This window comes from Carcharhinus amblyrhynchos, chromosome 18, assembly GCF_965287045.1.
Source record: "Carcharhinus amblyrhynchos chromosome 18, sCarAmb.v2.hapA, whole genome shotgun sequence".
Classification (NCBI taxonomy): Eukaryota; Metazoa; Chordata; class Chondrichthyes; order Carcharhiniformes; family Carcharhinidae; genus Carcharhinus; species Carcharhinus amblyrhynchos.
Window position 1 is genome coordinate 34375171 of NC_137341.1, and position 23286 is coordinate 34398456.

General features: G+C 40.4%; 1 protein-coding gene across 5 annotated transcripts in view; it reads right to left on the reverse strand.

The window, feature by feature from the left end:
- Positions 1-23286, reverse strand: part of capn15 (calpain 15) — a 295688-nt gene that overhangs the window by 233852 nt on the left and 38550 nt on the right. The window contains exon 1 of one of the 5 annotated variants that reach the window (XM_080206748.1): positions 15483-15504. The exons of the other annotated variants lie outside the window; for them this stretch is intronic. The gene's annotated coding sequence lies outside the window, so the exon portion shown is untranslated. Of the gene's footprint in view, positions 1-15482; positions 15505-23286 lie in introns of those variants that run through there. 5 annotated transcript variants of the gene reach the window in all.

Here is a 23286-nt window from a genome sequence, read left to right on the forward strand (position 1 = left end):
GCACATCATGGGCCCGGAGCAGCAACAACAACTTGGCATTTACATAACATCTTTAAAGCACTAAAACCTCAGTGGAGTGTTAACAAAATCTGACATTGGGCCAAATTAGGAGATGATAGGGCAGATGTCCAAAAGCTTAGTGAAAAGGTAGGCTTTGAAGAGAACCTTAAATGAGGCGAGAGAGATTGAGAGGCTGGGGGGTTAATGGAGGAAATTCCAGAGCTTAGGGTCTTGACAACTGTAGGCACGGTAACAAATTGAGGGGTGATTAAAATTAGAGATGTGCAAATGGCCGTAATTGGAGAAGCAGAGAGATCAAGGGTTTGCAAAGACTTCTTTGTATTGTGTGGACTCAGGTAGCAACAGCAACTCGAATGGTAACACCAATGATAGGGTGTATTCTGGTGACAAAAATCAATCCACAATTCAGAAGCTGCAAAAATTATTAATCGTGCAAAAAGAATAAAAGAACTTGCAGTAAAGAACAAGAAAAAAATGACAATAATTTAAAGAAGGGGTTCATATAATACAAAATTCAAATAGACAGCCTGATGGGTTATGGATCTCAGTTGGATCCCAAGATGAAATTACAGCTTTGTACTTTAATAGGTGCAGTAAGAGAATCATAGCAATTGTTATTCCATTGTGTTACTGGGTAGAGGGGAGGCACCGGGTAGTTATATGTTCTGTAGAAATGTCATTGATTGTATGACTCTGCAGATGCATTTGTAATAGCCTGACAATTTCTTCCATGCTTTGCTGAAGCAAAATTACAAGGGATTTAATCTCCTTATACGTACTATACAGACACCAAATGGAAGCTGGAAGAGCATTATAATTATAATGCACTTTCTTGAGAAGCACTAAGAGGTACTGATGAGAAATGTTCAGATGAACAAACTAAGTTCAAGCTTTTTACAGGGCATGGGTTGTGCAAATTTAAATTTTGCATTTGGCAAAGCGGGAGTTGAAAAAAACTCAACAAAATATACTGTTGCAACTGCAAGCATATACACTCAACCTGCGCAACTGATCCTTCACAGCAATTGGATGCTCAGGGGAGTGGGCTCTCAACAGCCACACTGAGTACAGAACTACTGTCAATCCTAGTGGTCAACAAATCCCCAACAACTGCAATAGAGAACAGCAGTCACCAAGGGCCACAGGAACAACATTCTCCAGGCACGGAATATCAGCCAAACAGCCAATCTCAACACACACGGGTTCCATCAAGGGGCCTGCACAATTCAAAGACTATGTATGCAATGCATTTAGTGTCTGATGACTAGAACAAACAGTGTTAATGCATGAGAACTGTGGAAAACTTGGATAATTCAGTCACACAGGATTGTGAATGCTTCTTTGCTTGAGTAGGAAATGGGAATGTTTTATCTTTCATTTGAGATGAAAAGGGAGATGTTTGGGTTTTGAAATCTAACCAGTCTGAATGACAGCTCTGGCTTTCTGTAGTCATGTAACTATATCATATGGCTGCCTCAAGAATCAGATATTTTGGGTCAGTTCAGTAAAGCATCTCACAGAAGCAGACACTGATGAAGATCGCTGTCTTTATGCATGAAAGACACACATACGCAAGAAGTTTCAACTTCCCTTGCTGATTTTACCCTGTTCAGACTGCTCCAGGATTCCAATGAAAATGGGATCAGATGGCCAGAAACATAGTAAATTTGAGTTGTTTGTGCTATGTATACCCTAGTTGTCACATGGATTTACTTGAAGCTTTTTATAGGAGATATAAAAGCAGTGTAACTTGTGGAATGAAGGGGACTGATGAACCAAACACAGATCTTAAGACACATGCCTTCAGCTCATGATAAGAAAAGGGAGTTTGGCAGTATTGAAATTACACCTGAAAACTGGACTATGAAGAGATGCTGAATAGACTGGGTCTGTACTCGTTGGAGTTTAGAAGGGCGAGGGGGAATCTTATAGAGACGTATAAGATAACGAAGGAAATGGATAGGCTAGAGATTCTTCCCGCTTAGAAAGGACAGCAGGACTAGAGGGCACAGCCTCAAGATAAGAGGGGAGCAGTTTAGAACGGAGTTGAGGAGGAACTTCTTCACTCAAAGGGTGGCGAATCTCTGGAATTCTCTGCCCGTTGAAGTGGTGGAGGCTATCTCGCTAAATATATTTAAGACACGGGTAGATAGGTTTTTGGTAGGCAAGGGAATTAAGGGTTATGGGGAGAAAGCGGGAAAGTGGAACTGAGCCACTTCAGATCAACCATGATCTTATTGAATGGCGGGGCAGGCTCAAAGGACTAGATGGCCTACTCCTGCTCCTATTTCTTGTTATGTTCTTATTAACTGTTCACCCTCGTCTCCCAACTAGAGCTGGCAACGGAAGGTCCAAAAGACTCCAACGTAAGTGGGCAGATCACATCATAGTCAGCATCGGATATAACCTCTCTTAGGCTGATGAGAAGATCTGGGCCATAACATTTGTTTTGCATGCAGTAATAGAGCCGGACACTTGTACAAGACTACTGCAGTGTGTTTTTTTTTTACTGGCTTTGAATGATATAGACAACATTTTTGTCAATTTAACCAAACCCAACAGTTAAAACACAAATATCTTAAATCCAGTAATCATTATTTGTATTAAATATATTAATTTGAAGTGGACAATTTGGAAAACCACCCAAAGTCAAAGAAGAGAAATCAATGTATTTAAGGCAAAGGAAAATAAACCAGATGAAAGGATACTGGATATTTCAGTAAAAGCTGGTGGATGGGTAGGTGGGGTCTCCTTGCAGCTCCTGGCAATTCTCTTTCCAGACAGGAAATGAACCAAACTCCATGGGAAACATTAACTGAATAAACAGGAACTACCATAATATTAGCTACACCACTCCCATTAAAACAATAGGCTAACAGAGGCACATTGCTGGACCTATGTTTGCTAATCTTGCGTACGGTAAATTTCCTATTAGGCAGTTTCAAAAGTCTTAGCTTCCAGATCAAGAGAACAGGGAAAAAGAGGTTTGCCTGTTAGCGGCAGCAGTATTAATCAGAATTTTTAAAAGGAAATTGCAAGACTATTCATTAAGTGTAGGAGAACGGGTCAGATTGGATAGTATCAGAAAAACTCAACCTTTTAACATTTAACTAGCAGGATATGGACATTTATTCCTCATCCCTAGCCTTACTGAGGTGGTGGTGGTGAGTCTTCTGTTTGAGGCAACTGAATGTATTTTGCTAAGAATTGCATGTAGTCCAAAGCAAGTTCATTTGCAAGTTTCCTTCCTAAAGAGCGCTAATGAACCAGTTGGAATCATAATCACAATCCAACAGTTTCATGGTAATTTATAATGATACCAACTTTTGCAGCTTTTAAAACTAAACATTTTTATTTCTGAAACTACCATGATGCAATCTGCATGTACCTTCACTGGATTATGAGTGTTGTAAAAAGTCTGACAACACCAGGTTTCAGTCCAACCGATGGTGTTGTCAGACTTTTTACTGTGTTTACCCCAGTCCAACGCTGGCATATCCACATTATGAGTGTTGTGGCATAATCACAAGCAGCAATGTGTTGAAAACTTGTAAGACTTATTTTTAATTGTTTCTCTGGAACAGAATTTGTAAAAGCATTGTGAACAATTTTACATGGGACACTCGTCATGAGTGGGGAATACATGTGACAATTGGCGGAAAAAAGGATAATTTTTTTGTGCTGTTGGCAAAGAGAAAAATATTGTCCAGCCCATGAGTGGGGTGCAGGGGTTTGGGGGGGGAGGAGGAGGAGGAGGAGGAAAGGGGAAGCAGATGACACCATGCTCTTCTTCACAACCAGGCCACAAGATCTTTTTCATTTACCTGAGACAGCAGATGGAACTTCAGCCTAATTCTTATCCTTAGGAAGGCACATCTGACAGTGCATTGCACTAAGGAGTGATAACTTCGATCTTTCGTCACTGGAGAAGATCTTCAATACCCAACCTTCCACCTCAGAAATTACTGAGCCACGGCAGATACTAAGTGCATTGAAAATTTCATTGTCAAATTAGGAGACTTTTCACTTTCAACCCAAAGTTATTGGAGAATGGACAAAAATGCCAGAAAAATTGCTCAAGACCCATGGACCAGAGAAAAATTTCATCTTGTTAGGCTATGCTGGTTTTAAACCCAGGTCCCAAAGCCAAAGTACAGCCAACACGATATGCCATATCATTTCTCATTAGGGATTCCCAGATACAAAAACAGACATCGTTCACGCAATTACCTAATGATTCAAGCATCCTGTATGAGGAGAGACAAGACTTTTCTTTTAAAATCCAAATCCAACGTGAACTGTCAGTGTTGTATTTATGAAAAAGAAACCAGTCTACTCAACAGCTCTTACTAAGCTAATAATGTCATCACTTTATTCTAACGTGCCACTTATCGTCTTTTTGCAACTATATATCTCTATGCTCCTTCCTTTCATGTCAGCTTTTCTGCACATCAGGCAGTATAATCAGATGGCATGTTTGTCATTACCTTTATACATAGTCAGCATTCAGTCACTTACTTTTAGCCAAGGCTATGCATTACTAATTATCACATTGGAACCATTTTATAGCACTGATATAATAGGTATGATAAACATAATCACACAATACATTATGCATAAAAACAGGCTTCTGTAATCAACTAGCCTGTATTGGACTGCTGAGAACTGCAATGAATAGCACCTTTAATGTAGAAAGAGAGACATAACCAAACAATCAACATCAGGCCAGAGAGAAGGAGTTTTTCAGAAGGGCTACCGAAAGTTTGTGGTTTAGAACATAAGAACATAAGAAATAGGAGCAGGAGTAGGCCATCCAGCCCTTCGAGCCTGCCCCGCCATTCAATAAGATCATGGCTGATCTGTCGCTGCTCAGTTCCACTTTCCCGCCCTCTCCCCATAACCCTTAATCCCCTCTCCTATCAAAAACCCATCAACCCGCGTCTTAAAAATATTTAGCGAGGCAGCCTCCACCACTTCAACGGGCAGAGAATTCCAGAGATTCACCACCCTTTGAGTGAAGAAGTTCCTCCTCAACTCCGTTCTAAAACGCCCCCCTTTTATCTTGAGGCTGTGCCCCCTAGTTCTACTGTCTTTTTTGAGCGGGAAGAGTCTTTCCACCTCTATCCTATCCATCCCATTCATCATCTTATACGTCTCAATGAGATCTCCCCTCATTCTTCTAAACTCTAACGAGTACAAGCCTAATTTATTCAGCCTCTCCTCATAGCTCAACCCCCTCAACTCCGGTATCAGCCTAGTAAACCTCCTCTGCACTCCCTCCAAGGCCAAAATATCCTTGCATAAGTGCGGCGACCAAAATTGCACACAGTACTCCAGCTGCGGCCTCACCAATGCCCTATACAGCTGCAGCAAGACCTCCCTACTTTTATATTCAATCCCCCTCGCTATGAAGGCCAGCATCCCATTCGCCTTCCTGACCACCTGCTGCACCTGCAAGCTGGGTTTTTGCGACTCATGCACAAGGACCCCGAGGTCCCTCTGCATCGTCGCCTGCTGCAGTTTTTCGCCACGTAAGTAATAGTCCTTCCTACCATTCTTCCTACCAAAGTGGACCACCTCACACTTGCCAACATTAAATTCCATTTGCCATTTCCTGGCCCATTTGCCCAGCCTATCTAGATCCTTCTGCAGACTCTCCACACCCTCCGCACAATTTGCCGTTCCCCCAATCTTGGTGTCATCAGCAAATTTCGACACTCTACACTCGGTTCCCTCCTCCAGATCATCTATATAAATGGTAAAAAGCTGAGGCCCCAGCACCGACCCCTGGGGCACTCCACTAGTCACCATCCGCCAATCCGAATAGCACCCGTTGACCCCCACTCTCTGCCTCCTATTTGACAACCAATCCTCTATCCACGCTAACACCCTACCCCCAACTCCATGTCCCTCGACCTTCTGCAATAACCTCTTGTGAGGTACTTTGTCAAACGCCTTCTGAAAATCTAGAAAGACCACTGGCTCTCCTCTATCCACCGCCCTAGACACATCCTCATAGAACTCCAGTAAATTTGTCAGACACGACTTCCCTTTAATGAAACCAACATTTAAGCAACATCTTGGATTTAGGGAGAAAATTCAAGAGCGTGGGCTTTAATTTGTTGAAGTTACTGCCAATGATAGGGGAAGGAATAGGGAATGTGCAAGAGTACAAGAAGCAGAGAAGACAGGGGTTGTAGTTTAGAGAGATAAGGAGAGAAAATGTCAAGGAGGCATTTGAAAACAAGGATGGGAAATTTAAAATTCAGCATGTTTTGACTGGGAGTCAGAGTAGGTCAATGCCTACAGAGGTAATAGATTAACAGGATTTGGTATGAATTAGGACTCAGGCTGCAGGGATTTGGGTGACCTCAAGTTTAAGAGGTGGAAGTATGCAGCCTTGTGATGGACAGATTGAAAAGGGGCACACTGGATACAAACGTCCTGGGTCGGCCTTAGATAGCAGCAGAGAGGGATGAGGAAGGCAGCAAAAGATATTATTTAAATATTGACTGTATCAAAATGTGTTATAGTTTCATTATTCACTTGAACAATTCAGTTACTATTTCCTCAGAAAACATGCCGCATTTAACAATACATAATTCAAAAATGATTTTAATTTGTATTAGCACACATCTTGGTGCCTCATATTGGAGGCAACGAAGTTGTTGACAGCAAGAAATGCTTTGATCATTGAGCAATATTCATTATTGCCTTCACGTGCATATAGAGCATTCATTCATCCAAAACACAACTGTACAAATTTCCCAAATGAATCCCTGCAATTAAGAAGTTAAACAGAACTAGTACAAGTTTCACAGCACATTCCAAAACTGGTGTTTTTAATGCAGTGTAGCATTGGTCAAACTTATTTGCCAGATGTTCTCTCATCATCATTTTGCACCTAGTGGAACCCTTTACTGTGGCCAATAAATAATAACAACAACTCTCAGTGGTCAGCCTGGGCCATGTGGTGTGGTGCTAAGCTTGACAAAGCACAACATGTTTAGGTTATAACCCTGGTAGGGTTATACACTGGGGAGTGCAGAATTAACCTCCACTTTTGGGAAGCAGAACAGAAAATGGGCGGGCCTTATGCTCGAATCTCTTGCCCTGCTTGAAACATCTGAATGCAAAGGCTGACCAGACAAATTTTAGTTGAGTTATTCTACACACATCCCAATGGCATTCACAGATCAGACCCTTTCTCCAAGAAAGCATCCGAGGTCAGCAGATCAGTACTGCCTTTGTAGCAGGTCAGAGGAGAAAAATCGGGGGGAAAAACTGGGGAGAGATGATGAAGGGAACAACTTCATGTCAGTATACTGTGCAAGGAGCAAACTCCCACACAGGCTTAAACAAAAAACAGCATTTTTGCATTACCCATTTCAAATCAGTGAACTCTTTTCACATTTTCTGGAAGCTTAATTAACATAATACCTGCCAAATACAGCAACTTATTAAAATTCAATAACTGCAGTCAGTCCAGAGCAATAAATCGCTTATTGAAACCACTCTCTTGTAAACAGCAACAGCATCTAATGCACCCCTCTCTAGTAATATATTAAAATTTGCCTTGAACATTCTCATTATTGGCAGACTATAGTAGGAGGAAAGAAGTCATCAAAATTTGATGCATCACTCCTAGATTATGGTCACATTTTCTGCAAGGGTTAAGATGCACACCAATATATGCCATTCTTAGACTCAAGCAGCTCATCAATATTTGACAAGCTTTCAATTTAGTTGATAAAATAGAGTCTGAGATTCTGTCATTATTACATAGTAGCGGTAACAGGAGCCGTTACCTCATGGTACAAGATCACTTTAAGTTTAAACGAAATAACAAATCCACAAAATGTGCAAATTTTACTTAATTTTAGTAAGATTTGTACACTGCTCATCTCAAGATATAAAATGTGAATTTAGAACATAGATTGTGGTCAGATTCTGTTCCAAAACTAGGGGCAAATCATGAATGACAAGTGCACTTTACAGACTCCATTTACGTTAGGGAGTAGTTTTAGAATCCAAAGATAAATTTTGAAAAAGCAAGCATGATTGTAATCTGATCCCTGGTATAAAATGTGATCTGTAGAAATGATTGCCTCTCCCAACCTGCTTTGTAATGTTTCCATCCCCCTCAGAGGGGCTGAAAAACCAAAAGACCTTAAAAAGTTCAGCAGCTGGAACGTCCCAAGCTTTCTGTCTCCAGAAGATCAGGGGGCTTTGCCACCACATGAGCAGCTTAAATCTACGTTTCATTCGTATACATACTACTGGAATAAAACAAACCAAACCAGTGATAAACATTAACAAATGGACCCAAATTGCCTGGACTTTCTGGGCCATGCTTCCAGGCTCCTGAACTCAATGTGGACTCCTGGTAGTTTAAACTGACGCTTTATGTAATGACACATCTCATCTGAAATCCTAACCTCTGAATATGCCCTCAAGATTCAGCATTTGACAACGTTTAATTCTTAATCATCTTTATCATCCCACAAAACTTTTTACAGGCACAGTCAAGGGAGCAGGCAACGGCAGAACAAGTATTGTGAAGCCCCTACTTTGTGCCTCGGTAAAGCATGGGAAGGCCTTGCACGCGTATGTGCATGTGCACGCACGCACACCCCTTCCTCCCATATCTCTTGATCCCTTCAGCCCCAAGAGTTATATCTAATTTCTTCTTGAAATCAGACAACATTTTGGCCACAACTACATCCACGTATTCATCAGCCTCTGAAAGTTAGTCACATCAAAAGCAATTTTTGAAAATGAATCTTCCATATGTTGTTTTGCTCTGAAATATAATGAGAACAGAACACATCATATGCATATTTCAGAGTTTTTACACAGGATGGAGATCGTACTATTTCATTACCCCATGGCACCTATGTCCCTAAAACTTCTAAACTTCCTGAAATGGTATCTGCATTCCCAATAGGCACAGCACATGAAAATAACTTAAGTAATCCATGTCTTCAAAATCCCATTTCTGTATATTACATGATCGAAATATCAGCAGAAGTAATAACAGACAAGCATTATATGGAATTCAGAACACGTCATCGCAACATTCAGTCCCTGCCCTGCAGTTAAGACCTGCTGGAAATGAGCAAGCCTCGTGAGTGCTCTGGGCAAATGGACACAACATGAGGCGTACCAACAAGCCAGTATTCCCAGAGTCTCTGACAGCTCCAAAAGGTAGTGACAAAAAATACAAGGCATGGTGCAGCATAGAAGCACATTTCAGATGTTAGTTATGCTGCAGCTGCTGAAATTCAAGCTGTTGATCACCAAGTGTGAACAAGACTACAGAGAAGTGACAGTACATCAACAGATGATTGATCTCAACACATACACACACTCCATTATACACAAAGAGGCACACACAAATGGGAAGTTGTACAAAGCCATCCACCTGTTCAGGATTACCCATAAGGCACAGGCAGAATCACAGAATTGTTGCAGTGCAGAATGAGGCCATTTGGTCCACTTTGTCTGCACTGGCTTTCCAAATGAACAATTCATCTAGTGCCATTCGCCCACCTTCTCCCTGTAATTGTGCAATCTTAGAAACCATAGAAACCCTACAGTGCAGAAGGAGGCCATTCGGCCGATCGAGTCTGCACCGATCACAATCTCACCCAGGCCCTACCCCCACATCCTTACATACTTGCCCACTAATCCCTCTAACCTACACCTCTCAGGACACTAAGGGGCAATTTAGCATGACCAATCATCCTAACCCGCACATCTTTGGACTGTGGGAGGAAACCGGAGCACCCAAAGGAAACCCATGCAAACACGAGGAGAATGTGCAAATTCCACACTGACAGTGACCCAAGCCTGGAATTGAACCCAGGTCCCTGGAGCTGTGAAGCAGCAGTACCAACCACTGTGCTACCATGCCACCTTCAGGATTACCCATAAGGTAATGGGTAATGACATGTTCGAATTCCATTATTCTTTCCAGATAAGTCTAATTTATTTTTGAATGCTTCAATTGAACCTGTCTCCACCACACTCAGGCAGTACGGTTCAGATCTCATCATCTGCTACGTAAAAACTCTCATGATTTTTGATTATTTTACAAATGTTGAATGGATGCCTTCCCATTTGTGAAAGGATCACGAATGAGAATAGTTTCTTCCTGTTTACCCTGTCGAGTCCTCACATGGTTCTGAATACCACTATCAGGTCTCCTCTCAACGTATTATTCTCCAAGGAAAACAATCTTAACTTCTCCAATCTATTTTCATAACTGAAACTCCTCATCCTTAAAATCATTCTCATGAATTCAGTGACCATGGGGCAAATACCTTCAATCTTCATGAAGGCATGTCCAGACTGGTTCATTCTCCCTTATTTTCCCCAAGTACTCCCTCCATATTCAAGTAATTAGCCTTGATCTCAACCTCAGAGGCACAACAGTGTCACTCCTTCAAAGCTCTCAGAGGTTACAAGTATAGTTTTTGCTTTCTTCCCACTGAGAACTGGTTAAAATATTATAAGACACAAGGGCCGGAGTGGGCAGGAGGGGCAGGGGCCAGAGGGAGGGACAGTGCACAAGCAGGAGAGGCAGGGGCCAGGAGTGAGGGAGAGCGAGCGAGCAGGAGAGGAAGGGGACAGAGGGAGGGAGAGCAAGCAAGCGAGCAGGAGGGGCAAGGGCCGGAGGAAGGGAGGGCAAGCAAGCGGGACGGGGGACCAGAGGGAGAGCAAACAGGTGAGGCAGAGGCCAGTGGGAAAGACAGCGGGAATGGCGGGGGCCGGCTGGAGAGAGAGAACAGGAGGAGTTAAACTCAGGCTCCCTATACTTAGTTGAAGAATAAGAGACATAGGAAAATCATTAGGTAACAGCCTCTGTGACATACTGCAGCCAGTCAGGGCACTCCACTCTAACTAATTTTATCTTGCTCTGGAACTCAGGCAGAATCTGTTAGTCAGGTAAACTAGCTGGTCATTTTTGATTCTTCCTTGCAATTTTCTCTCAGATCACAGCGTTTCCAGCTCATGTTTGAAAGGTAATATTTCTCTTTAGCAGAAAGTATTTTGACATAAAGTAGATGGTTAAAATTGGAAACAAGATCGGAAACCGAATTCTGACCAAAAATACACACACTTTGCACCCAGACGTATAGCGCTGCTGCAGAATGGACACTGCCAATGACCAGACCTTCCTCGGGTCCAAAGAATAACTGTCCAAGGTAACATTAAACAATTCAAAAGTCAGGCTGGTTAAAGAGGTTGGGCACAGTTGTACACAAATCACAGCTCAAGAAGCTGAACCCTACCAACATAAAAGATCTTTTAGAGTCACAAGCAGAGGCTGAAAAAGTTACAAGAAGAATAATCAAAAAAGGGTCAGGTTAAATTTATTTTAAAAGGAATCCTGTAGAGATCAGTATGTCAGACCTGCTGAATAGGACCACCTGAACCAATACCTTTTATACTCATCAAGGTATGGGCTATTAGTGTTTGGAATAGAAATCTCCATTTCAAACATCCAGGGTTAAAATTACAATTAGTCACATCACAGCAAGATGCAAACTTAAACACGCTCGAATCCCTCCAATCTTCCGTGAACCAGCATGATTATTTGAACCCATTTCTCAAGGCCTCAGGGCTATCTCAGTGAAGCCTGGTTATGATAATAGTGGAGGAGTTAGACAGAGAAATCGTTATTTTCAGACTGTAATAAAAAGTAATGTCAAATCGTAGCAGTTTTGCAAAAGGGGTTCAGAAGAATTACTATCACAACTTTTTGCATACGTAGACCATTAATTCATAAAATACCCACAGCACCTCTCAGAAGTTTAGGACAAAATGGATTAGCCAAATGATGAGAGATTAGGATATGTAACAAAAAGCTAGACCAAAAATGCAGATTTAAAAGAGTCCATAAAAAAGGCAGATACAGAGGTGGAAGATGGAAGCCAGCAAAGGACATTGACACATCTCGTTTGACCCTTCAATGCATAAAGGTTTCAACAGTAGAGAGGTTAAAATAAGAACAGAACTGACAATGATAAAGGGGATCATAAAAGCAGCAGAGTTTGTGGCAGGATTGATCTCACACAAAAGAAATGAGATGGCTAATTAAGTCTGTTTTCTCACTGCTGAGAGAAAAATGTTGACCAAGATAACAACAGGATTTTGAATAGTGTCACGGATCTGTGTTGCCCATCAAAAAAGGCCAACAAGACCTTAATTGAACTTTTATCCAAAGAACATCACCTCTCATAATGCAGCACAAGCTCAGTGCTGTACTACTTTGATGGCTAGATTGACTTACAGGTCACAGATGTATGAGGGATTTAGATAGATAAACCCATTGCTAAGCCAATAAGCGCAGCATATAAATTTACGATCAGACCAAAAAACTGAAGGAAGTGGTTACCATTTCTGATTGAGCACTCCCTGTCCTAGTGATGAAAGCAAAATCCAAAATAGCTTTTGAATGGAAATGATTGACTATTCGAAAACAAAAAAAATTAAGAGCAAAGAGCTCTTTTGATGAGCCAAATGATTTTGTTTTGTGTAGCATAATTTAATGATTCCATGACCTATTAGGTTTAGGTATATATGTTGACAGGTTACACTTAAGCGACATTTAATGGCCTAAAGTGCGTCAGTCGCCATCTTTCAGCTATAGAATGAGACATAAAATAGATCAAATCACAGTAATCACAAAGTATATTAAGATGAAATGATTAACAAGGATTTTACCTCTGCACAGAAACAGAGCTCGCACCATTAGGCGAGGAGACACATACAACTACAGTTAAAAACAATTGAAAAGGTTTCTTTAAAGAGAATCAAAGAACTTTCAGACAGTGCCTCATCAACTTTCTAATACAACCTGACCTCAATTTGCTGAAAGTTTACATCACTGCTGACCAGTTGATCGTTGATATTTCCCTTCCATGCTGTAAATACATGGAGCACATCTGAGTTCAGAGAATAATATGTCACTCTCAAAGTGGAGTTCATCTGATCGCTACAATGCATTAACTCATAAAACACACTTAGATCTTTATAACTCAGTGTACTACCAAACACAAACCCACATCACAAGCACGAAACAGTACACTCTCTGTACAGTTCAGTTGCTGTTTTCTACTCATGATCTGTAAAGTCACAGGTAAATATCTTTAACAGTTGCAGTTATCATCTGGCTAGCTATCCAATGACAATTAATACGAGTGACCTCAATAAAACAATTAGCATTGACATCTGAATAAGAGTCAATAAAGCACTAGTGTGACAAAGTCTGATTGACAGGCATAGTAAACATCTGCCTGACCAAAATATCAAGAGAGCTAATTTATATATTTATTGGTACACAATGCCACAGTGCTCTACTGTATAAAGGCTCCATAGCTGGAACACTCGCCATGCGATGCACTAAAGATGGTAGAAATGAAAATCAAATGACAATTGGCTGGAACTCCAAAAGCTTCAGTCTGAATTATGACCCAAGATTTTTAAGGAAAGAAAGACAATGAATCATCACTGTAAACCACAAACTTCCAGCTACATGCATAGAATTCACAGTGAAAATCCTTCTCATATTAAGCAGTTTTTCCTGGTCAGATTGTATTAGAGGAACGGTCAATTCGGTATCACGGAGTTATACATTACATTGTTATTGGTTATATATGGCAAAGTCTCCCTCTGCCAAATAAACTTCAATATAAAATTCAGCTTCAGCATGCCAGAAAGACATCATAAGGTTTTGTCCATTCAATACACCTACATCAATGCTAACATCTATGCCTTTTCGGGACAAGGGCAGCCATATAAATGGCAACTTCCTGGAATAGTACGGCAGAGACTGAGAACTCATCAAGTGAATAATCCCAGGAGATAATTTGATGGCACATTGACCTATTGTGTTTTTATTGCCCTCTTAAACTAATAATCTTATTGCATCAACCGAAAGTCATATTATGGTTCTTTTCAAACAGATTGTCACAGCCAACAAACAAGTGATTCAATTTTCAGGAACTGGTAGTACTAGCTAAGGATTCAGAAGGTGATAAACTACACATGGCAAGGTTCACTATTGCACTACATTGGCTCAGGATAGAGATAGATAGATCCTTCAACAAGTACACTACAGGAAGATAAAGTCTGAGACTGGATATGACGAGCAAGATACTGTGGGTATTTTTCTAGGGAATCAGAAAAAAAATTGAGTTACTATCTCATAAAATTACTCCTAGATCAAGAAGCAGGCAGAGAAGGGCAAGATGAGATGATGGAATAGACAGGTGCAAGTACAATGATAAGGGCAGTTCAAAGCAGAGTACATAGAGCACAAATGATCAGCTTTCTGTAGTGAAGGAGGAAACAATGATTGGTATCTGGGATTTGGTTAGAAACAACAATTTGTATCTATATCACTTGTTTAAAGTATTAAAACATCCCAAAACATGTAGGAGTCTTTTTAGAACAAAATTTAAAATTTAGCCACATTTGGAGATATTAGGTCAAGTGGCCTAAAGCTTAATCAAAGAGGTAAGTTTCAAGGATTGCATCATAGGAAGAAAGCAAGTTAGAGAGTGGTGAAAAGATGTAGGAAGAGAATTCCAAAGCTTACGGCAACTGAGTGTCCATCCACCAATGTTGGAACAATTGCTTGATACTAAAGAACTTGAATATTGCTGAAAGAAAAAAGATGTATTGCTGAAGCCAACAGAACAAATGCAAGAATGTCAAATTTAAACTAGAGGAAACAAAGGGTGCCAACTAGTTGGCAAATCAACTCTGAATAGCTGAGGCATTTCTCTGGACAAAGCAAGGGGGAACATAGGCACACCAAGTTCCCAGGTAATCCAAAAACGTGCAAGCTTTGTATGAGTCCCTGCATATCAATGCATGTCACTTCTAGCGTGTGCAAACGCGCCATGTTACAGAACTCAATAGATTATTTCAAATTAGTTATTAGTTGCTAGCACATTCAGGATTGTTAAAAACAATGAACTGAAATTTAAACATTTCATTGGAAAATATCACTTGTGTAGCCACTGCATGATAGCAGCGTGAAATAACTTCCTTAACCTGTTGTTCAAATTTATGAAGTACTTGCCTTTCCAGGGCCATTACACTGTGGACTTTTCAGATTTGAAAGAGGTGGCCTTTGGCCCATTGGTGAGTTTACATGATATCTCACCAACAATGATCTGATTGAATCAAACAGTATGTTCCTTCAGTTTATCATAATAGCCAGAGTACGGACTGTATTCATCCAGCCTGCACTTGCAAAACCCAAAACATTTTTACCATTCGATGTGATTCTGTGATGTGACAGTACTAGCTTACAGCTACACCAATAATTTAAGATGATCAGTCAAGCTCATAACATGGCTCATTTACACTTGCTAGGAATGATATACTTTCATATGCTGGGACCTATTCTCTACAAACAAAAGGAATATACTCAAGTCTTGTACCTTTTTTGAATTATCTTGGATCTTGATGCATCTATAGTTTCCCATTATTTTCTCCATGACAACATATCAGCCAGAGTTGATTTGACAACCCATCAGCATTCATTTCTCCTGTAGTATAAAAGTTGAGACTGTTTGAAATTTGGCATTCTTACCTTTGTCCTGATGACTGCAAGACAAAAAGGACTCGGCAACATTTCAGCAATGATGGAGGAATTAAAATTGGGGATGCTCAAGAGGCCAAAATGAGAGAAGCACAGACATTTTAGAATATTGTGGGATAAGGAGGTGTGAAGACATGGGGAATTTGAAAACAGGGACAGATTTAGCCAGTGTTTTGAACAACCTAAGGATATCCAAAGCACCTTCCAATCAATGAAGTATTCTGAGCGTAGTCATGGGTGTGATGGTTATGCAAAAAGGGCAGCTTAAGGTTTATCAACTCATACCCTGCCCATTTAACATGGTGGCCTCATGCAACACAGACACTGAAACAACTGTTTAACAATTAATTTAACTGAAAACTTTACAGATTCTAACTGTAGAATGGTGCTTCTGCACAATCATGGAGCGAGCGTTCATTGGCACTAAAAAGTGACAAGTAAGTCACACACCATTACTAAATGTAGTCGTTATTGTATATCACAGCAGTGAGAACCTCACAGGCTGAAAACAGTGTTTACTCCACCAACCTTCATCCCTCTCCACAGCTGGTTATGTCCCTACCACATGATTACGAGGCTACACTTACAGGCATTATGTCAAGTGGCAAACAGCTCCACATGAGGATTACGAAAGAGCATTATCAGGGGAAGCATTGACAGAGGTGCAGCCATAACAAGGCCCTTCATCTATGGAGAAATTCCTTCAAAATATGAAACTGGAAGATTTTATGCCTGAATTGGACAAATGAGCTTTGGGATTTATGCTCTGTAGGTTATGGCTGACAATAATACTGTAGTAAAGGGACAACTTTGCTTCAATTTGGCCCTTCACACATCAGCTCGGTTACAAATCACTACTTTAATAGTTGAAATCAAACAATTCAGGTTTTCAAAGCAACAATCTGCAAAATTTCAAATATTCTATTATAAGAATGTACAAATTTTGATCTCCAAAAGAACATTGCAACTGTTCTTGCTTTTTTCATCATTCCCTCCTGTAGGTGTTCTCTCAGCTGGGATACGGTTTCACAGGTGCCAGATGACCTTGGGTGTCTCGATATTTTAACCAAAACTTCAAGTTAACTAATGGTTCACAGTCCATCTCCTGGCCTATCTTGTAAGCTCTGGTAGAGGTCTGGAAAAGATCTGAATTTTTCTCTCAAATTTGGCTTCAGATTCCTGGGCTTCACTGGACAATCAGATCACTGCATGACATTGGAAGAGGTTTAAGATCCCTTCTGTCTAGAATTTGCTACTTTTTAAAAAATCTGTAATTTAACACTTTTAAGCTTGACTTTAAATGCCTGGATTCATCACAACATCAAGAGGAGATTTCTGTTCTGTACCACACCAGTTAAACTGCCAGGCCCAACGACTGTTCTTGACATGCCGCTCTTTTGCAATACTCAAAGTATCTTGGATCAGTATACTGCACTTCTTCCACCACTACTATGAAGGAGTGCTTGTGTCTGGCCACTGATTCAACTGTTTTTTCAGCTTCAGTCTATTCCTGGCCAAAACAGAGAAGTTCTGAGCCACCTTTGAATTTTATGGTGTCCTCCAATTTCTCAACTGTCTGTACACCTCCTGGATCTTCATTCCTATGAAAATAGCTCTATCAGTGCAGCCTCTGATACTCTACCCTCAAATAGCTTCCAGACTTAATTCACTTCTGTCTCCAATTTTGGACATCAGTTTGTTGATCTGTCATGCTGATTTCATCCTTCCTAAATCATAGAATCCCTACCATGCAGGAGGCCATTTGGCCCATCAAGCCTGCAGCAACAACAATCCTGTTCAATCTAACCCAAAACCCCACATATTTCCCCTGCTAATCCCCCTAAACTACACATCTTGGGGCAATTTAGCATGGCCAATCAACCAAATCCACACATCTTTGGACTGTGGGAGGAAACCAGGACACCTGGAGGAAATTCACGCAGGGAGAACGTGCAAACTCCACACAGTCACCCCTAGGCTGGAATTGAACCTGGGTCCCTGGTGCTGTGAGGCAGCAGTGCTAACCATTGTGTCAAATCATAGTTATTCTACAATAGGACCTCTGACTCTATGTTTTGTGTGTTTATTCTCTATGTTTTGGCCAGGAATAGACTGAAGCTGAAAAAACAGTTGAATCAGTGGCCAGACACAAGCTCTCCTTCATAGTAGTGGTGGGAGAAGTGCAGTATACTGATCCAAGATACAAGATTTCTGAAGAAGTATAATTACATAATGTCTTAATAATTTAATTAGAGTAATTTGAGATGTCTTAAATTATTTTCCCTCCATGGTGGAAACTAGACCTGTGTCAATAAAGTATGCCTTCAGCCAGAAACTACTGTCTCTGACGAGTTATTTGTATTTGCTGAGCTGTATTAATAAAGAGAAATTTCCTGCATGAAGCCAACATAATACACAGCTCTCTGAATAACTCCTACAACAAGGAATGTTTTATAATACTCCTGAAGTGTCTTGGGATGATTCATTGAGTTAGGCGCTATACAAATGCAGGTTGTTGTTGTTCAATCCTGTAAGCATGATAAGCAATACAGGGTGTCTCACAGCCAAGGTCTATTTGATCGTCAATCCAAACATGCACAGCCTTAGCACTGGTCACTGCAGTTTGAGGAGCACAGTATTAGTGCTGGTTGATGTGCTACTCTCCAGTCAGGGACACAGATGCATTGTGTAGCATCCCTGCACTGCTCCAACTCAAATCAGTACAGACTAGGACTGGATCTGACAACTTCCTGATTTACATGGCTCAGTAATTCTCTCAATAAATTTAACAATACAAAGGAGGAGCCTGTACCACAGGTTTCTGTACTAGTCTCCACTGTAACTACCAGTGTCCCCCCACACCTACAGCTCTTTACATCTTGGATTTTCCACACATCTGCCTTTACTCTCTAAATCAAAGATGCACAACGAAATTGTTCAATTATCCTACACATTATTTCTGAAGACCATGTGAAGCACAACACCTTGAATAGGATGTTCAGCTATAACACGTCCCTCCTTAATTTGTACATAACAGAGAGACAGGACCAGCCAGAGACACATAATGGCATTAATCGAACTCAGCAAATATTCTAACCTTGCATTTAAATTTAAGTCAATTTTTGTTAAAATTATGCAGGCTGCCTTAACATAGAAGGGAATAATAACTGATAAGTGGGAAAGACTGTGGGGCTGAACAAGTGTGATCAAATGCTGCAGGGGGGCTGACAAGCTCTACAAATTAAAGAGTAAGAAGCTGACTGCAGCGTGCCATTCTCTACTAACTCTCCCCACCTCCTCACAAGCTACTGGGAATTTAAGGAACCTTGCTGAAAAATTTAACTAGCCATTTTGAAATGAATATATATTCTCCAAGTCAATGGGCAGCACACAACTAAATTCTCAGCATTCAAAAAGCACAGAAGCCTCATTTGGCTGAGGATCTTCTCTCAGGCTGGATATGAGATGTGTGTCACGTATTGTCCATTCACCCAGCTTGGTGTCGCATAATAAGTACTGTTGTTCTGGTATATTCCCTTAAAGTTTAATTTTCAAATTAAAAAAAATTATTTTAACCGAATGTGCCATTCAAGACACAGATGATGTGCAGCAGAGATGATGACTTAGTGGTATTATCGCTAGACTACTAATCCAGAAACTCGATGTTCTGGAGATCTGGGTTCGAATCTTGCCACATTAGATGGAGGAATTTGAATTCAACAAAAAAAAATCTGGAATTAAGAACCTACAGTTGACTATGAAACCATTTCAATTGTCAGAAAACCACATCTAGTTCACTAATGTCCTTTAGGGAAGAAAATATGCCATCATTACCTGATTTGTCTTAAATGTTACTCTAGAGCCATAGCAGTGTGGTTGACTCTCAATTACTCTCCAAGGGTAACTAGGGGTGGGTATTAAATATGGGCCACAAACAAATAAAAAAAGTGGTCTTGGTTAGCATGTTCAGAAGACCTGTTAACCACCCTTTATTCAGTTTTTAATTACTCACAATTAAAGGATGTGGCTATACTAACTTAAAAAATGCTTCCATCAGGCTATCCTGCTTTCTGGAAAGTTTAGGGTGGTAAAGCAATTCAATACAGCTATTGAAAGAAACTACTTTCCTCAGTTGGGGAATCCCAAATATGGAGCTTCAATCTTGTCATTAGGATCAGGCCACATAAAGGGAAATCCAGAAGCATTTTTTTTAAACACAAAGGGTGATGGAAATCTGGAACTCCCTCATCCAACTGGTTGTAAGATGCTGGGGGTCAAATTACAGTTGACACCGACATCAATAGATTTTTGTTGGGCAAGGGTAAATGGAGTTAGAATACTAATTGGCCATGATCTAACTGGATGGCAGAATTGGCTCGAGGGTCTGAGTGGCCTCCCCCAGTTCTGACGTGCCATCCTAATGTTTAGGATGGTAGGGTGCCTGGATAGAAATAGCTAAATGAGTCAGAATGGAATTCCAATTGGGAAAAACTGTCTGATAAATCTCCATAGATTCTTCAATGGCATGACAAATAAATTAGATTGTGAAGTGGATAATTTGTGCTTTCAGAAATATTTTGATAAAACCACACACCAAAATTCAAATCAAACTAAAAATATGTAAAATGGATGTTAGATTTGCAGAAAACAGTGAAAGGCAGAGAGAGCAGTATGGACAAAAGATGCATTTTAACAATCAGCAGTGAAATTTGCAATTGTCCTACAACTGGGCAGAGAAATTACAAGTGAAATGTAACACTGATATATTCAAGTATTGTAACATAGAAGATAGAAAGCGCATGGAGTTAGAAATGGAATCCCATTATAGCCCAGACCTTCAGTGGCTAGACAACATAGCAAGGAATGAATGTGAATAGAATGTAAGAAAGAATAAACAAGAAAAACATGTAACTACTAGTCTATTGATATTGCACAGTGGTACAACATTCAGTTTTAGTCACTGCATTTCAAAAAGGACACAAATGTACTGGAAAGGCTGAAAAATAGATAAACAAGGTTAATTCCCCCTGCAAAGTGGCCATGCCTGGAGAGAAAAAAAGTGAGAAGTTCATTTAAGAATTAAATAAGATGAATCTAGAATGTTAATTCAAAGCCATTAAATCAAGAGGACATCAATTTAAGCTATTTTTTAAACAGATACAAGAGTCTGGATAATCATCCTAGCAAAGGATTGCAAGGGGAATGGAGTATTTAAGTAGGGACGTTTTAGTGTAGCTGTATAGGGTCTTGGTGAAACCACATCTGGAATATTGTGTAGAGATTTAGTCTCCTTATTTGAAAAAGGAGACAATTGTGTTAACAGTTCACAGAAGGTTCATTCAACTCATTCCTGGGGTGAAGGGTCTATCTTATGAAGAAAGATTGAACAGGCTGGGTCTTAACACATTGAATTTTAGAAGAATGAGGGGGGAACTTTTGAAATATAAAAAAGTCCTGAAGGGACTTGTGTGAGATCTCCTTTTAAGACAGAGAGGAGGAAATTTTCTTTCTCCCAGAAGTCATTGAGTAAGAGAATTCCACAGACTAAAGTCGTGGAGACGGAATCATTAAATTTATTCAAGGCTGAGTTAGCCAGATTTCTGATAAACTAGTCAAGGACTATGGGAAGAAGATAGGAATGTGGAGTTAAGAGAACAAGCAGAATAGCCATGATCTTACCAAACGACGGAGCATGCTCAAAAGGACCAAATGGTCGACTCCTGCTTCCAACTCCAATGCTGCAAAGTACATAGTGTTAGAATTAAAACCATTTGAACACTACACCAGGAGAACTTGGCACCCGGCGAGTAAGCATCAACAGACTGAATAGCCATTTTTAATCTGAGATGGTTCTTATATTGTGCCCTAATCAGCATTTTTGCTCAATAGCCTAGAGTGGAAAACTCAATGCTCTTATTCCACCTTGGTAAAATATCACCACAACACAATTCCTCATACAATAAGAACAGTCCCATCATCAGATCAGATGTTGAAAGCCACATATTCCAGCAAGAAGTTAAATAAAATGGAAAGAATGAAATTCCACAGGGGAAAAACCATGAAGGGTAACAACTGAAAAGGAAAGCGGAGAAAACCACTAGATATTACTGTATGGTAAAATATTGTCACTATGTACACTATGTATGTGATTACTAACTCATGCTTTAATGCACTGACCCAACTAGTCTATGCTGGTAGTTCAGCTCCACACCCACCTCTCTCCACCTCACGTGATCAATGTATCCTTTTATTTCTTTCTCCCTTGTGTCTATTCAGCCTCTCTTCAAATAGCCTAATTTGCCTAAACTACCCCTTCTGTTGGTGCGTTCCTTATTCTCATTACTGAGAGTAAAGAAGTCTATCCCAGATTCCCTATTGCATGGTTCCCAACCAGTTTGCTGTGGCACACTGGTGTGGTGTGAAGACATCTCCACTTCCCCAAGTATACCATGAAAAAAGATTCGATATTCACGTAATTAAATCTAGCCTTTGGCTTCAGCTCTGTGGTTGGCATCTCCAAAACCTGATAAATCTGGTTGGGAAAGAGCCAGACTTGCATGGCTTTGATTTTTTATGTTGGTCAGGCTCATGTGCATGACTAAGGGGACTCAGAGCTGAAGACAAAGGTCCCATGCCCCTGCACAAAAAGCAAACACTCAAATAGGGCACAAAAACAAAGCTCTGGGAGAAGTGAGGATGAGGTTAAAATGAAAGTTCCCCTTAAAGTATACCGAATATCGGAAGTGTCTCTCAAAACTTTAGTATAGAGGTGTGCCATGATGTATAAAAATTGCCTTATTGAATTTATGAGTGACGATCTTTTATTTGTGGTCCCTAGTTTTGGGCACCCTGCTTGCATTTATATGCCACTTTTCTGCACCTGAAAATGTTTTGTAACCAATTAAGCACTTCAAAACAGTGAAAGGGATCACACACTTCCTTGTGTGACATGGCTTTGCAGTCTGGAAAGAGATGTAATGGTATCTGTCAAGGTTCATCCCGAGCAGCTCAGTGACACAGAACTTTTGTGCTCTACAGGCTGTTACCAGGCATGCATACTAAGAGAAACATCAGCTGCTACTGGAGGATCAACAACTTGGCGAAAGGCACTCTTTGGTCTGCACGAAACTTGATGGTCTTCCAGTGCAAAGAATTGTCCTTGATGCAGTGTTGCAGACTGGCACATTCCAATGTCCAGGATTGTGTGTTGAGGGATGTATTCAAGCTCAGGTCAGCCAACACCAAGGCACATAAGGCAACGCCACTGTGTGAGGCTTTTCAGCCAATGTACACCACGTGGTTGGTAACTATATAAAAACCCCTCTTACTGTCAGATTAATCCTGACTGTATAAAGTAAATGTAACAGTGTTGAAGCACCTTAGAGTGTGACATGACCGATGTATATAATTTGAACAGTATTGCACTCTATCAAAAATATTGAAATGCTTGTAATATCCTCATTACTGAACTGAAGCACTCAGAGGGCATCCTGATCTCTGGACAAAATGTGAATATCATTGCACTTTCCTGTGATGACAATTTGAAATGTTTCTTTCAGATATTGTATGAATAAAGTACATTTTTGCAAAAAAAATTTGAAAGACATTGGCTCCAAGAGTGCAACACTTCCTCTGTTTGCAAC